General features: G+C 46.3%; 3 non-coding genes across 3 annotated transcripts; 2 read left to right on the forward strand and 1 right to left on the reverse strand.

The window, feature by feature from the left end:
* The first annotated feature begins 1,052 nt into the window (after window positions 1-1,052).
* TRNAQ-CUG (transfer RNA glutamine (anticodon CUG)) lies at window positions 1,053-1,124 on the forward strand. Its single transcript has one exon. It is a non-coding gene; the product is annotated as a tRNA-Gln (tRNA).
* Window positions 1,125-15,335: 14,211 nt separating this feature from the next.
* On the forward strand, window positions 15,336-15,409 carry TRNAN-GUU (transfer RNA asparagine (anticodon GUU)). Its single transcript has one exon. It is a non-coding gene; the product is annotated as a tRNA-Asn (tRNA).
* A 652-nt stretch (window positions 15,410-16,061) lies between these two features.
* Window positions 16,062-16,134, reverse strand: TRNAV-AAC (transfer RNA valine (anticodon AAC)). Its single transcript has one exon. It is a non-coding gene; the product is annotated as a tRNA-Val (tRNA).
* Between the last annotated feature and the right edge of the window lie 436 nt (window positions 16,135-16,570).

The following is a 16,570-nucleotide window of genomic DNA, read 5'->3' on the forward strand; positions in this document are numbered from 1 at the left end:
CATCCAGGCCTCAAAGCTTCCGGGCTTGAACCGAAATAGATCCAAGCACAGCTGAACACCGGGTTACTCCCACGGTGGCTCTTCCCGTTTCCTCGCCTACACCCAACGAATGAGAGTTTGCCCACCCTGGCAAAGGCCTCCGGGGCTGTGCTTCGGTTTTCTGTGTCCACCAGGCGGTTTTCACCAGAGTGGGCTTTCCTGGGGGTCAGACGGTAAGAATCCGTCTACAACGCAGGGCACCCTGGTTCAATCCTTGATTTTGGAAGATCCCCTGGAGAAGGGAATGGCCACCCACTCCAGTATTCTTACCTGGAGAATCTTTGGACAGTGGAGCCTGGCAGGCTACAGTCCCTAGGGACACAAAGAGTGGAACACGACTGAGCGACATTGACTTCAGTTTAAGTGAGTATAGCTCGTATGTCTGAGTGTTTTCTTTAAATGGTTATTTGTACTCACATTGTAAATTTAACAATATACACTTGTTGTGAGAATAACTTATCCCTCTCCAAATCAGAAATATATGAAGAATAAAAGAAGAGTTCTCCTGCCTCCATTCCCACTCCACCGCTGACACACTTGATATGTTACAGGTAAGAGGTGGTGGCTGCTTAGGTGTGAGATCAGCGCTGTGAGAAAACTAAGGGACCCAGGAAACCCTGCCTCTTGCCCTGACGAATGTCTGCCCTCCCTGGGCTATGGGAAAAGGCAAAGAAAAGGAAAATAACACTCTTATTTGCAGAAATTTTACCTCCGGATGGGACACTCTGGTTAACCTAAACAGAATATGCGGTTGGTGATAGAGACCTAGGGGGTCCTCCCTGGCACAAAACCCAAAGTGGATTTCACCTCATTTTCTGAGGTGAGAGTGAGCTGAGTCGATCAAAGGAGAGGAGCGGAGAGAAAGCGAGAGGGTTGAGCACCTAGGGGAGTCAACCGTATTGGAGTCTCCTCAGGACCTTAGAAGAACCGCCCTGAGCGTTTGGGTGGGACGTATGGAGGCTAAAGAAGCGGATACCGTTGTCTGGCGATGGAGGCGAGGTGGCTCCGGAGGGGGTTCCATGGTGTAATGGTGAGCACTCTGGACTCTGAATCCAGCGATCCGAGTTCAAATCTCGGTGGGACCTTTCTGCCTACTTAGAAGAGAAACACTTTTTACTCCCCTAATAGGACCCACCTGAGGTCTCCCGCGACCCTCAGCGGCCTGGTTGACACGGACACGGCGGACAGGTGTGGGACCGATCCGGGGCGTCCTCGCTGGACCCGGGCGGCTTTGCCCATCTGTTCCCTCCAAGCCCCGGCCAGGGGCGCAGCGGCCCAGCCAGTGCCTCCCCCTCGTCGGGTGCCCTGGGTCTCTGGATTAAAAGGCAGAGGCTGAGCCCACGGAGTCCTGCCTTGTGAGGAGGCTTCGCCCTGCCCATTTTGTAACTGCACGGGTGTCCCTGTGAGTAAATGGTTGCCGGTATGAGTTGTCATGTCAGATATTCACATATTACATGGTACCTAAAAACATTTACCCACATGTTGAAAGGGGAATATATGTAACTATGATTTCTATAATTATATGACTTAATCTTCGTTGAAAAAAATATTATATGGTATATTTAATTTTCTGTGGCACATAATTTTGAATTTTATAAATGGAAATAATTTTTGGAATTAGAGTTTGCTTAAGGGAATCAAAACAATACAGGAAACTTAGGCAGTTCACTTTCATTGGGATTTTGAATAGAAAATAAATGCAAGACTTCTACAACCTAGAATAGTATGGTACCAATATTTTACACATTTTTAGAAAATCTGAAAGTCAACATGAAGTAGGTTTTAGACTAAAATTATTAAAGCTGGGTAAGGCGTACCAGGAGTCATCTCTGAGAGTATGACAGGACATTTTCTATGCAATTATATATAAATTATTAGAATTATCTAGAGTGTTAAAAGTATTCAAGATTCATCCTTATTATCAATTTGAAATTTTTTCTTGTACGTAGCATGGAGAGCACTAATTTATCTAAAGCTAAATGTTTTTTATATTTCTGTGTTACATTTCAGCAAATCAGAAAGTTCAAGAGGCAAAAAATACCCAACCCACATGGGTTCTATTAACTGAGATAGAAATGGTGGTTCACTACCCCACTTTGGAGAGAGGGAGAGTGGAATATGTGTGGTAAAGCTGGATGCCTCTGTGCTTGAATTCGGACTGGACCTGGGACTGGGTCAAGGCCAGAACAACACAAGACTAGGCATTATTATCCTGGGGCTTAGACCCACCTGACAGCACCCACTCAACAGTCCTGGAAAGCTCTTGAGGATACTCCCCCTCCTGTGGACGCGTTTCCCATCTGGTTCTCTATTCCACCAGCCGCAGAGAAGGACTTTTCACCTCTGTGTCCTGACAGAACACTTTATGATCCCTGCAGGACACAGGGAGCCAGGCAAGAGTGAAGGGGGCAGCTGCACTGACTCGATGGGTTTCTAGCAAAGTAGCGGGAAAATCCCAAAGAGAGAGGAGGCTGACTGGCTACAGTTCATGGGGTTGAAAAGAGTAGGACATGACTGAGCCAGTGGGGGTGAGGACGAGGTGGTTCCACCAATCAGAAATCTCCGCGATGGGGTGGTCGGGGAGAGCAACCTATTTCCTCCCGGTTTTGAACTGGGGAGCTTTCGCGTGTAAGGCGAACGTGATAACCACTACACTACGGAAACAGACACCCTCTAGTCCTTAACACTGTATTCATGAAATCCCGAATGCTGCCACCAGCATCTAGACCACCTAATTTTAACACTCAAACAGGAACCTTGAAGCCCCAAGCTAGCTCAGACGCGGAGACGCCAGTTCCCGAGAGACCTGCTTTAGAGTGCCTCATCTCTCCTCAAGTGAGGACACTGGGGCCCCCACAGGCTGCATTTGGGGTCCCGCACCCAACGCAGAGGCCTCAGACCCTTAGCTCCGCACCCGAGCTCAGGGGTGGCCCCAGCCGATTGACGAACTCCCGGAAGCCCCAGGAGGCGGGGACGGTGGGTGTGTCCGAGGCCAGGAGACTCCACGGCCCAGCTGTGTGGACACCGCCCCTCCCACGCTGCGGTCCCGCGCCGCGGTGGCCCTTTTCACAGCGCCGGCGGTCAGTACTCTGGGCTCTCAGGAATGACCGACGCTTCCAATCCCCTGGGACCCGCCCTCTCCGCTGCTCCTTTGTACCTGACTCCTGTGCTCTTGCATGCCGGCTCGCCGCTGCACTTTCTGGTGTTCTCCTGGCAAAAGGGAGTCTCTTTGGCGGTCTGTAAAATGCCACCCCACCGTCCCTGGGTGGGCTCGAACCACAAACCTTTAGGGTTAACAGCCGAACGCTACGGAGAGAGCAGTACCGGCTTTTCCTGGAGTCTTTGGGGTTGACACTTCTTCCTAGGATAAGACCCCTACCCCCAGGGAAACGGTGCCACTTCCGTGCCCTCTACCGACCACAGATGCTAGAGCCCCCAGAGATACCAGGAGCCAGGGCTCCTATCCTGTGGGCCTGAACGGAAATAGATCCAAGACAGCCGAACACACGGCGGGGGGGGGGGGGGGGCGGAGCACCCATGATGGCTCTCCCCACGTCCTCGCCTACACCCAACGAATCAAAGTTTGGCAACCCACGCCAGTATTCTTGCCTAGAGAATCCCCATGGACAAGGAGCCTGGCGGGCTAAGTCCATGGGGTGACAAAGAGTCGGACAGGACTTAGCGACTAAGCACAGAGGTCGCGGGGATGGTCGTTCTGTGTCCGCGCCGGCGACAGAGTCGGGCACTCACTGCGATGCTCTAAGACTTGGATGAATACATTGTCGTCTTTAGCCCTTCGTCCCATGAAGACCGTTGAGAAGGGAAACACAGAAAAGTTTTCGAAGTGAACGGTTCTTTTTTAAAAGACTTTATCCCAGTTTTTGGAATCCGCAGCATCCAGTGGGTTGGGCAACGGAAAGGCCCCCGCGGAGCAGTCCCAGGAGGTTGGAGCTCCTGCATCCCAACCTGGGCAGGCTGCATTCTGTGAGGTCCGCCTGGGAGCGGGAAAGGGTGAAAACCAAGCTGGGAAGGCTGGTTTGGGAGGAAGGCATGGAGACCTCCCAGGAGGCTTGGGCAGGAATCCTTAGAGCTGAACAGTGCTCCACTCCAGGTAGCAGAGTGGGGAAGGAGGGAAAGGGCTGGTGCAGGCAAGAATCAAGGAGGCCTAAGGAGAGGGGAGGAAGGAGAGAATAAAAGAATTTGTGCTTCTATCCTTCCCCCCTCCCTCCTCTTGCCTTCTCTCCTCTTCTTGGTCTTCTTCCCATCCCTACAACTGAGAAATCTTGATACACCCACTTCTGAGAGGACAGATCCAACTATCTGTGCTTGAGTGCACAAATTCCGGGTTGTAAAAATAGTTCTGTCCTTATGTGGCTTTAGACAAATAAAGAAAATTTCTTGTGCCTCCCTTCTTTCTGCTTTAAAATGGGAGTAATGAAAGCATTTGTTGTCAGATGTGCCTGGGTTTAGAAACTACTGGATGAATCATGTTATCAGCTGTGAAATCATAAATATTGTTGTCACTATTCTCAGAATCTTTTGACAAACTCTCAGTTCAGTTCAGTTCAGTCACTCAGTCCTGTCCGACTCTTTGCGACCCCATGAATCGCAACACGCCAGGCCTCCCTGTCTATCACCAACTCCAGGAGTTCACTCAGACTCATGTCCATCGAGTCAGTGATGTCATCCAGCCATCTCATCCTCTGTCGTCCCCTTCTCCTGCCCCCAATCCCTCCCAGCATCAGAGTCTTTTCCAATGAGTCAACTCTTCGAATGAGGTGGCCAAAGTACTGGAGTTTCAGCTTTAGCATCATTCCTTCCAAAGATATCCCAGGGCTGATCTCCTTCAGAATGGACTGGTTGGATCCCCTTGCAGTCCAAGGGACTTTCAAGAGTCTTCTCCAACACCACAGTTCAAAAGCATCAATTCTTCTTGGGCGCTCAGCCTTCTTCACAGTCCAACTCTCATATCCATACATGACCACAGGAAAAACCATAGCCTTGACTAGAGGAAACTTTGTGGGCAAAGTAACGTCTCTGCTTTTGAATATGCTATCTAGGTTGGTCATAACTTTTCTTCCAAGGAGTAAGCGTCTTTTAATTTCATGGCTGCAGTCACCATCTGCCATGATTTTGGAGCCCCCAAAAATAAAGTCTGCCACTGTTTCCACTGTTTCCCCATCTATTTCCCATGAAGTGATGGGACCAGATGCCATGATCTTCGTTTTCTGAATGTTGAGCTTTAAGCCAACTTTTTCACTCTCCACTTTCACTTTCATCAAGAGGCTTTTTAGTTGCTCTTCACTTTCTGCCATAATGGTGGTGTCATCGGCATATCTCAGGTTATTGATATTTCTCCCAGCAATCTTGATTCCAGCCTGTGTTTCTTCTAGTCCAGTGTTTCTTATGATGTACCCTGCATATAAGTTAAATAAGCAGGGTGACAATATACAGCCTTGACATACTCCTTTTCCTGTTTGAAACCAGTCTGTTGTTCCATGTCCAGTTCTAACTGTTGCTTCCTGACCTGTATACAAATTTGTCAAGAGGCAGATCAGGTGGTTTGGTATTCCCATCTCTTTCAAAATTTTCCACAGTTGATTGTGATCCACACAGTCAAAGGCTTTGGCATAGTCAGTAAAGCAGAAATAGATGTTTTTCTGGAACTCTCTTGCTTTTTTGATGATCCAGCGGATGTTGGCAATTTGATCTCTGGTTCCTCTGCCTTTTCTAAAACCAGCTTGAACATTAGGAAGTTCACGATTCACATATTGCTGAAGCCTGGATTGGAGAATTCTACCCTTATTTATTTCACCTTGAATTAACTTGATACTTCCAGAAATTTCTGTAAATGGAATCAAGACAAAGGCTCCCCTGATTGCTCTTGCAGTTTGCTCCCTGAGTGTTCTTGAAGTTTGCTCCCATGTAGCTGGACCACCCTTCACTGCCAGTTCTCTGCTTGCAGATCAGGACTGATGTGCAGGCTGGAGGAAATGGGAAGAACACACATCTCCACCCATCCCAGTTCTAACCTCACCTGATTCTGTCCTTGTCCCTTGTGAGAGCCCTGTTCTCCAGGTTTCCTGGCCATTCTGGGATCTCTCAACATACTTTCTATGGGTTTCTTTTCTTCCTTTATAAGTCAGAGTCCATTTCAGGTCCTTGAACTCATAAACCTTGCCTTTGTGTTGTTCGTTACCACTCAACAGCTTGATTTTCCAAAAAGAAGATTCATATTCTCACCCTGGAGCTGTGAACTTCCTCCTCATAACAAGAGCCTCCCCTTTGCCTTCTTCCTCCTTGAGTGCTGGGAGCCGGTGAGGCATTCCACTCATAACAAAGGTCATGAGGAAGGAGGCTCGGCATACTCAAAGGCGGGATCGAGCCTCAGGAGTCCCCCCGGATATTCTCGAGCATCTTCCCCCCAAAACCAGAGTCTGCTTACTTTATTGCTTTGTGCTCTCACCTCTGACTTTACTGGGTGCTGTCCCGTACCACCATCTCGCTCTCTCTATCAAAGAGTTAACTTACAGCTCCAATTAATAAAAGTTCCTGGGCAATTAGGAGTGTTTAAATCCAAACCCCTCAGATGGCTCTGTAACTCACCTGACAAGTTTACCCAGACTCCTACAGCTATGCATACGATTGTTTACAGTCTCCCAGCCTCGAGAGGCACAGGAAGCTTAAGATATTCAAATAGCTTAGAGCCTCTCAGAGAGTTAGAAACTGTCAGAATAAAACTAGTAAAAGATTTCATTGATGAGCCAATGCTTGTTGCCAAGTTTTCACATCCCCTGAATTGTATCCTTGAATGTGTATTAATTAATATAGTTGGTATGTAGAAAAAATAAGTAGTGGCCTTGGTGTTAGTAACTTTAGACCCTTAAGGTAATAAATTCTTTCCTTTGTTGTAAACCCGTTACACATCCGCCCTATAGGAATGCAATTTTATCATCGGAAGATGGCGCCAAACCTTAAAATAATTACTCTTAGAGAAAATAAGTCTTATGGTTGATAAGTCTTTGTCAAGAGCCATAAAATGTTAATAGGCCTTCTGGCCAGAAGATGATGTAAATCACCTAAACCATTTGTATACGATAAATTTGCAGGAAAAAAACCCTGGTTTTTGATAAGGGTCAAAGACTGCTGACTTTGCATCCCCTATTATCCTCTATGTGTAACTTAGGGTATATAAACCCCTGTTAAAAATAAAGCTACAGGCCTTGCTCACCAACGCTTGGTCTCCCCATGTCATTCTTTTCACATTCTGGCTGAAGTCTCCATCTGGAGCGCGGATATCCTCTGCAACCATTTATTTGCCTGGGCTTCAAAGACCCACTCGAGAAGGTGTCTAAGGTGGGACACCTTCTGCTATTTGAGAGGGCGCCTGCGGCCTCCGTGGTCAGAGCTAACCTGGTGTCACGGGTTATATTGATTTTCCGTGTAAACCAAGCTACTCAGCCTCTTTTCTCCACTGAATTTTCCTACTGAGCTATCCTCATTCTATTACTCTTTATATCTTTGATAAATATGTAAATAGTCGCCGACTCCGTCTCCCGTTCGAATACCCTGGATCAGCCGGGGCTGGACCTTGGCACTTGAGTAAACCTCTCTCCAGTCTCTGGAAGCAAATATGTCTCAAGGCAACACTAGGCATCTTTCTGACTCTTTTGACCCGCCAAAAACTAGTGCTATTTTTTCTGTTATGTGTATTGGCTTAGGGAAGAAACACTTTTAGGATACAATGAAGAAGTAAAGATTATTATTCTGAGCCCTGACAGGATTTATACCTATTATACATGCAAATATTTAATGTGGTGGTATTTTGGGTACATAAGTACCCTCTGTAGTGTAAGACAACTTGGATGTGCATCCTCTATGATTCAGCAATCAATGCTCTTGTGTACCTTGATATTTGTACGCCTTTTTTAAAACTGCAATTTCTAGATTTGATATGTTAAGAAATGGAAGAGAAACTGACTTGACCGACCTGACCAAAGAGTCTGTGACTGCCTAAGTGTCAGAGCTGTGCCTCATGTCCTCCTCAACATGTGGTTGATTTTGAGTCACCCCAGGTGACTTTGGGTCTTTCCTAGTGGCTCAGCAGGTAAAGCATCTGCCTGCAATGCAAGAGACCCAAGTTAAATCCCTGGGTTGGGAAGATCCCCTGGAGAAGGGAATGGCCACCCACTCCAGTATTCTTGCCTGGAGAATCTCTTGGACAGAGGAACCTGGCATGCTCCAGTCCATGGCATCACAAAGTCAGACTAGACTGAGCGAGGTTCCCTTCACTTCTAGGTGAGTATAGCTGGTTTGTCTGAGTGTTTGATGTAAATGGTTATTTTTACTTATATTGCAAATCTAACAAATACACACTTGCTGTGAAAAAACCTCACCCCTCCCAAATCAGAAATATATGAAGAAAAGGAGCGTTCTCCTGCCTCCATTCCCACTCCACTGCCCACACTTTACATGTTACAGATAAGAGGTGGTGGCAGTGGCTTTGGAGGGTAATCTGTACTATGGGAAAACTAAGGGACCCAGGAAATCCTGCCTCCTGCCCTGACAATCATCTGCCCTCTTGGAGCAATGAGAAAAGGGTGAAGGCAAGGAAAAGGCAAATAACACTCTTATGTGCAGAAATTTTAGCTCAAGATGGGACATTCTGCTTAACCAGGGCAGAATATGTGGTTGATGATGGAGAGCTAGGGGGCTCTTCCCTGGCACAAAACCCAAAGTGGATTTTACCTCATTTTCTGAGGTGAGAGTGAACTGAGGCTACCAGAGGAGAGGAGCAAAAGAAAGCAAAAGGGGTGAGTGTCACCTGTGTTCAAGTCTTGGGAGTAGGAATGGGACATATGGAGGCTGAAGAAGCAGATGCCCTTTCCCTGGCAGTGGAGAGAAGGGAGCTGCCAAATAGGCTTCATGGTGTAATGGTGAGGACCCTGGATCCAGCGATCCGAGTTCAAATCTCGTGGAACCTTTCTAATTAGAAAAGTTGTCCCTGTGACTAAATGGTAACGTGGAGGGGCTGCGATGTCGATAATCAGCTGGGAATCTCGACAGCTTTAGGGTCGAGGGTTCCAGACCTGAACGAGAAGAACTGTGTTTTATTCAAGTTCTCTATTCGTCTGACTTTTAATTGGCCCTGTCCCAGTTTATTACGATTTTATTCAGAGTTTCTTGCTCTTAAGTCTCCGTTGGACACGCAAAGCCGCTGTTCGGTCAAGATTCGAACCGTCACTTCTGGAAATCTCGTCCTTTGGTCCCAAGCTCAGACCGAAAGAGGTCGCAGATTTCGGCGTCTGAGGAGACCCAGGTCCCTGACCCAGGGCCGCCCGGCCAGCCTGCTCCGGGGCAGAAGGGGAGACGAGCCGCTGGGAGTCCGGAGCCGAGGGCTGGGTTCCCTTCGTTCTCCCTCGACTCTGCTCCACCGAGAAGACATCTCACGACGTGACCGGATGGAAACATTTGTGTCCTCTACTGCTCGGGAGAAAAGTACAGATGAGGCCCGTGATGGACCTGAATAGTTAGTTTTCCTTTCGCGGTGCTGAGAAGCATCTCTCTGATCTTTATAATCTGAAACTTTCAGAGGTTACAAGGATAGGTATGAGGCCGGCGAAAACATCCGAGGGAGGGCCAAGATCAGTAGAGAACAGAGGATGAGCCAGAAGCAGAAAGGGACTGGAAGAGAGAGGAGCGGGCAGGTACTGCGGCGGGGCCGTCGCTGGGTTGGGGCGACCACAGCGCCTCACTGCGAGCAGCTCCCACCCTTTATTGAGGTGTCCAGGGACCCGATTCACCCCAAATCTCAAAGCTGCTGGCCTGGCATTAGTTCTGACAAAGTTCCCTTTGCGGGTTCCGTGTGGAGTGGTGAGGTGGGTTATGTAGATCTGCAGGTGGCCGCTGCCTTGGAGATGACTGGCGGGCAGGGAACTACACAGACACTCCACTTTCAGCTTTGCAGGCCGGTCTGCAGCGTCGGGCTCCGGAAAATCCGAGCGTCAATATTTGTTTAGAGATAAGGAGATATATAGCCAAGCAGTCAGTGAAAGTGGTTATCCCTGGAAAAAAGGAACATGGGAAGGGATCAGGAAACTACTGTCTGGGGCGTGTGTAACATTGTATTACATACAGGATATTTTCAAAAGTTCATTGCTTGTATTTTGGATTTAAATTTGTGTGTAGTCATAAGTATCAGTCTTTAAAAATTCTGGGTCTATTGTCATGTGCAGGGGAGTGTTTTCCACTGTCAAACCATGATTTTTTTAAAAAAGTTCAAAATTCCGGAAGGAAGGAGTTGAAATATTATTGCTCTTTTGTTGATCTGATCAGATGAGCTGATAAACTCACAGATCCTCCCAGCCCTGGAGATAACTGCAGGTCAAAGAGGACTGCTTTACTCTTCTCTTGCCACCTGAGCAGCTCGGGGGCAGCAGATTCAAATTGCAGGGAGCTGGAGAGGCACAGGTGCACGGTGCACTTGAATGCACGTGGCGACAAAGGTTCTCAGGCAGCCAGTGCCCTCCCGGCCGCTCTGGTTCTGAACCCCAGGGCAGTAACGTCCAGGCAAGAAGAGACCAGTAGGAGAAGGGCAGTATCTCCTTTAAGTCCTGTACGTTCAGCATCCAACAGTGGTCTTGAAGACACACAGTGAAAGAGTGGGAATAGATTAGGGGAAAAGAAGAAATCCTCAGTGATTTCCTCATCTAAACCACTCCTGAGGATGAAGTGAATATAGGCAGGGACCAGGCCCTCCTGGCACTGGTGAAGGTGGGTGGAGTTGTCCTCAGCAGCTGGAGCCAAAGCAGACATCCTTGGCTAGGCGGCCAGTGAGTAAGCACGCCTTCTTCTTCCCTAGCTGGGTAGCACTTGAACTTGCAGCACTGGAATGTGTCCCCCTAGGCTTTTGATGCGTTCCAAAGATACAAGAGATCGGTTTCTTTCTTTTTTTTATAAATTTTTTCTCCAGCTTTATTGAGATATAATTGACATATGACACTGTGTGAGTTTAGGGTGTGCAGCACGTTGATTGGATACAGTTATATATGGCAAAATGATTCCCACCAGAGCATTAACTAGCAGCTCCATCCCATCACATAATTCTCATTTCTTTTTTGTGATGAGAATATTTATGATCCAGTCTCTTGCATCTTTCAAATACACATATAATGAAGTGCTTCTACAAAGTTTACACCCAGGTAACTGACATCTCAAGATGTGATAAGAAATCCCTGGCAGTCTAGTGGTTAGAACTTGGTGCTTTCACAGCTGTGGGCCAGGGTTTGTGCACCTAAGATCCCACAGTCTGTGTTCAGCCATGCTTGCTCAGTCATATCCAACTCTGTGGGACTCCATGGACTTTAGCCCACCAGGCTCCTCTCTTCATGGGATTTTCCAGGTAAGAATACTGCAGTGGCTTGCATTTCCTACTCCAACAACAGATAGGTTTCTTCTTAATGCACTTATTAAGGTCGGTAGTGGCTGGTGGCCAGATGGCACAGCATGCTTTGTTTGCTGATATGGCAGGCAAACTTTTTCATTCACATTCCTCCCCTCTCCCTTCTGATCTCATTTGTTTGGCTACACCCACTGGAGTCCATTGGCAAGAAAGACCTCGAAATGCTGGTTGCCAGGATGAGCCTCAAGCACACAGATCAGGGGTGAAAGGTAGACAGGAAACCAGGAAGGGCAGAGAATATTTAGCCCAAATGTAATGAGCCCAACATCTGGGGGTCCTCCTTTTAGTCCTAGTGCCACCACTTACTTTCCCTTTGACCTTGGGTCAACTCCAATTTGCTAGGCCAATTTTGCAAATGTCATATAAAAGAAATAATAAGTACTTCATAAAGCTATTGTGTAGATTAAATGAGATAAGCAAACAATACAGCTGGTAGAGCATGTGGCTAATTTTTTTTTTTCATGTGACTAATCTTAAGGATGTTCTGGTAGGAAACAATCAAAGGTAAGCTGATACTTCAGTCTTTTGTGACATTTGAATGCATTTTTTAAACATTTCAATAAATTTTGTCTTTATGAATTTATTCATAATTTGTGAATGAATTCACATTCACAAAATAAGTTTGTGAATTTATAAAAAGTTTTAAATGGAATGTATAAATCATATGCCCACAAAAAGAACTTGCCAATATCAGCTTTGTTCATAATGGTTTCCAAATTGAAAACCATTCAAATGTCCGTCACGAAGTGAATAGATATAATGCTGATATATTCACTCAAAGGAATACTACTCTTCAATAAAAGGAAACAAATTCCTGATACATGGCAACAATATGGATTAAAACATCACCCTGAGTGATGAAAAGAGTATATACTCTGTGGATCCACTTATGCAAATTACTAGATGAGGCAACCTAATCCCTAGTGAAAAGAACTAGATCCTTGAGCACCTGGGACAGGGTGACAGGGTGTGGCAGGGTGATTGTCGGCAAAGGGGCTCAAGAGGATATTTTGGAGTGCTGGAGATGTTCTTGAACATGATAGTGGTTCCATGGGCATGTTCAGTTGTCAAAAGTCATCAATCTAGAAATGGATAGATTGTATTATTTTTAAATTAATTCTTAGGAAATTTGATTTTTAAAAAGTAATGAGAAGAATCATTCCAAATTTTAATAACTTAATTCAATTGTAATCATTATTATTAGCATTAGAGGGTTCTTTTAGAAATGTATATCCCTTAAGGTAAACAATTTGACTGAAAGTTCAACAGTTTCTTCATTTTTGTAACTTTTCATTAAATTTATGCACTATTAAATTTAAATACTTGAAAATAGGAATAGAACCTATAAGAGCTCAATCATATAAAAGCATATTTATATATATTCTTGTCTCTGTTGATATACCTAAATGACTCCAGCAGCATTTACCTACATTAACAGATGTTACTTTTGAATTTAAGATGTTTCAAAATTTTACATATTTGTATTTTGTGCATTTTTTGAAATTTTAAAAATAAACCTATATACTTTAAGGGCTTCCCAGGTGATACTAATGGTAAAGAACCCACCTGCCAATGCAAGAGACACAAGAGATGTGGGGTCTATCCCTGGTTCAGGAAGATTCCCTGGAGGAGGGTGTAGCTACCCACTCCATATTCTGGCCTGGAATCCTCTCACGGTCAGAGGAGCCTGGCAGGCTACAGTCATTGGGGTCCAAAAGAGTCAAACAGGACTGAAATGACCTAGCATGAACCCATGTACCTTTTGCTACAACTTAGAATAATTTAAAAATAGATTTGAAGGAAAACATGCAAAGATGATAACAGGAGTCCGTTCCAGGAGGTGGGACTATGGATGACTGCTTATTTCCTTCTTTAGATATATTTAATATTTGTAATTAAAAAAATGAATGACCTGGAAGTGAAAGAACAGAAGAGATCTATGGAAGAGGTATTAGAAAGGTAATTAAAAAAATGAATGACCTGGAAGTGAAAGAACAGAAGAGATCTATGGAAGAGGTATTAGAAAGGTGAGAGGAAAGGATAAAAGGGAGGAAAAATGTAGTTCTTGCGGAAGGTGTATTTAAGTTGGGGATTCAAGGGCAGCAGCTCTTGGAATAAGAAAGGTGTTTGGGAGGCAAGTGGTTCATGAGAATATTGCAGACAATTTTATTCATGTTACGTGACTCCTCCTCAGTGTTTTGTGAAAGAAATATACAGTCTTAAATTTCTTGCCAAACATTTTTACCATTTGTGTTCCTCTTTGATGGGCACCATATCCTGTGGAGCCAGGCAGGCTCCAGTTCAAATTGCTGGTTTCAGATCCCACTCACTGATTGAGTGACTAGACAAGTTACTTAACCTTCCATATCTGAGGTTTCTCATATGTGAAATGAGGATGATGATATGATAGAAGCCTGTTGAAAGAATAAAGTGAGTACACCCATGTAAAACTTGTAGACCATGCCTGGGCACATGGCACTTTGCATGTCATCACTGAGTGTAAGGTCTTGCATTTTGGCACTGCACTGCATAAAGTCTGGATGTGGCTTTAAGTTCCTGATACCTTACAGTGGCAGTGGTAGCCTCCTGGGCTAGTGGGATCTGCCAGTTTACTAGTTCATCTGCTCAGCTCATCAAAAGAACAGTAGTCCAATTCCTTGCTTCAAAAATCTCCCAATAAAAAAAAATTAAGGTTTTAAGTGGAAAACCTTCTTACACATGACACAAAACCCAGAATTTTAGATAAGATATATATTTATTTATGACTATGTAAAAATTTAAAGTTAAAATATAAGCAATGCTCCTTACTATGTATATATGTTTGTACACACACACACACACACACACACACACACATGTGAATGATACCGAGTTACATATACCCCAAAGAGTACTCCACTGGCTCCAGTCAGGTTCCCACTCCCACTCCCCCACCAACATAACCACTTTCACTGACTGCTTGGCTTTGGATCTCCTTATCTCTAAATAAATATTGATTTTGGCACTCAGATTTTCTAGTTTCCCACCCAGACCCTGAAGACCAGCCTGCAAACGGGAAAGTGAATTTGTGTGTTTCCTTGCCCACCAGTCATCCCCAAGGTAGCCCATAGGTCTTGCATTCGCCTATAAACCCACACTGCCCACCTTGCCCTTCCTCGTGGAACCGGCAAAGGAAAATGCCAGAACAAATGCCAGGCCAGCAGCTTTGCAATTTGGGCTGAACCGGATTCCTGGACACCTCAGTAAAGGGTGGGCATGGCTCCTGAGTGAGGCGCTGTGATGCCCCAACCCAGCCACGGCTCCCACCGCGGTACCAGCCCGCCCCTCTCCCTTCCAGTCCCTTTCTCTTCTCGCTCATTCTCTGTTCTCTCCTTCCTCGGATGTTTTCGCCGGCCTCACACCTTTCTTTTCCCTAAGTCCAAAGACAGGTAAAGCCTTTAACTGTGTGGATCACGACAAACTGATCTCTTGCCAGCTGCAGCCACACGGACCACACGCACTAAACCGCTGCCCAGAAGCACAAATGGTCGGATGAAGGGATAGCAAACACCAAGAGCCAGCAGCTTCCTTCGGGGGCCCCTCGGCTCAAGCTCCGGGCGTCTCTTGGGCGCAATGCGCGGCGGGGGCGCTCAGGTGACCTTCTGCCCTAGGAACATCTCGGCTTCCCGACGGGAACGAACAGGCTGAGTGGACTGCATCTCTCCAGTTGTCTGGAGAAACGCCGTGCTAGGGACACAATTTTAGGCGGAAACTGCATGCTGCGAAACACAGGTGGCTCTGCCTAGGTCCCTAAGAATGCTTGCTTTCGGTGGGAGGGAGGAATAACTTGTCTCAGGTCTCTGTGGCACAATCGATTAGCGCTCTCGGCTGTTAACCGAAAGGCTGGTGGTTCGAGCCCACCCAGGGACTCGTTTCACGCTTTTAGAATGTAAATGATGTATGATTGCTTCCAGTCTGGGCGTCCTCTCCCAAGCTCCACTACTACCGTACTCCACTGTGTCTTGTATACACACACACAGAAGGACGTACGACCAGATAGTACCTGATCCTCAGAGAGGATCTCTGCAGGAAAACAGGTTGACTGGGAATCCTAGAATTCATGAAAGAGTAGGCTCATCATCATCATCCTGTAAACTCCTTTTACCAACGAAGTTTCTTCCACTGTTAGTAGTAGTCTCTATTTAACTTTTTCCATATATTTTTCCGAATAATTTTGTTCTGTGCTTTTCCTCCGTTTTTCATTCATTGAATCATAGAAAAAGCAAGAGAATTCCAGGAAGACATCTATTTCTGCTTCACTGACTCCGCTAAAGCCTTTGTTTGGATCACAACAAATTGTGGAAAATTCTTCAAGAGATGGGAATACCAGACCACCTTACCTGCCTCCTGAAAAACCTGTATGCAGGTCAAGGAGAGTTCAAACCAGTCAGGAAAGGAAATCAACACTGAATATTCACTGGAAGGACTGACGGTGAAGCTGAAGTTCCAAGCCTCACTCCACGCGGCAGGCCTTCATTTTGTGTTTAAAATATGAATCTAAAAGTTTGCGGAAAAGCGCAGTTGTTTCCGCCCGGTTTCGAACCGGGGACCTTTCGCGTGTTAGGCGAACGTGATAACCACTACACTACGGAAACCACGCGGTTAACAGTGCGTAGAGACGTACAGAAGAATTGCATATTGGAACACACCTGCCCTTCAAATTTTCAAAGGAAGAGGACTCTGGAAACACAGGCAATCCGTCAAGTAAGGATCTGCAGTTCCTGAAAGGAGCTGATTTAGGGTTCCACGCCTCTCCAGGAGCGAGGTCCCTGTGTGCCAGCTTGCGCCCAAGCGCAGAGGTCGCCCCGCTGAGTCCTCAGTTTTCAGGAGCCCTAGCAGCCAGTGGAGTTAAGTGAGTCTGATCTCCAGGAGGCCGGACGTCCTGCAAGGTGGACGCAGCCCTTCCAGGCTGCGAATGCGCGCTTTACAGTCCCTTTTCATGGCGCCAGCGGGCAGCGAGCTCGATGCTTTAAATTCCACTCGTGAAACGAATGACATGCCCTCTCCTCTGACCTGCCCTCCCCTCTGGTC

The sequence above is a fragment of the Bos grunniens genome, chromosome 3 (genome assembly GCF_055505025.1).
Source record: "Bos grunniens cultivar Pamir isolate PY7600 chromosome 3, Bosgru_T2T1.0, whole genome shotgun sequence".
NCBI lineage: Eukaryota > Metazoa > Chordata > Mammalia > Artiodactyla > Bovidae > Bos > Bos grunniens.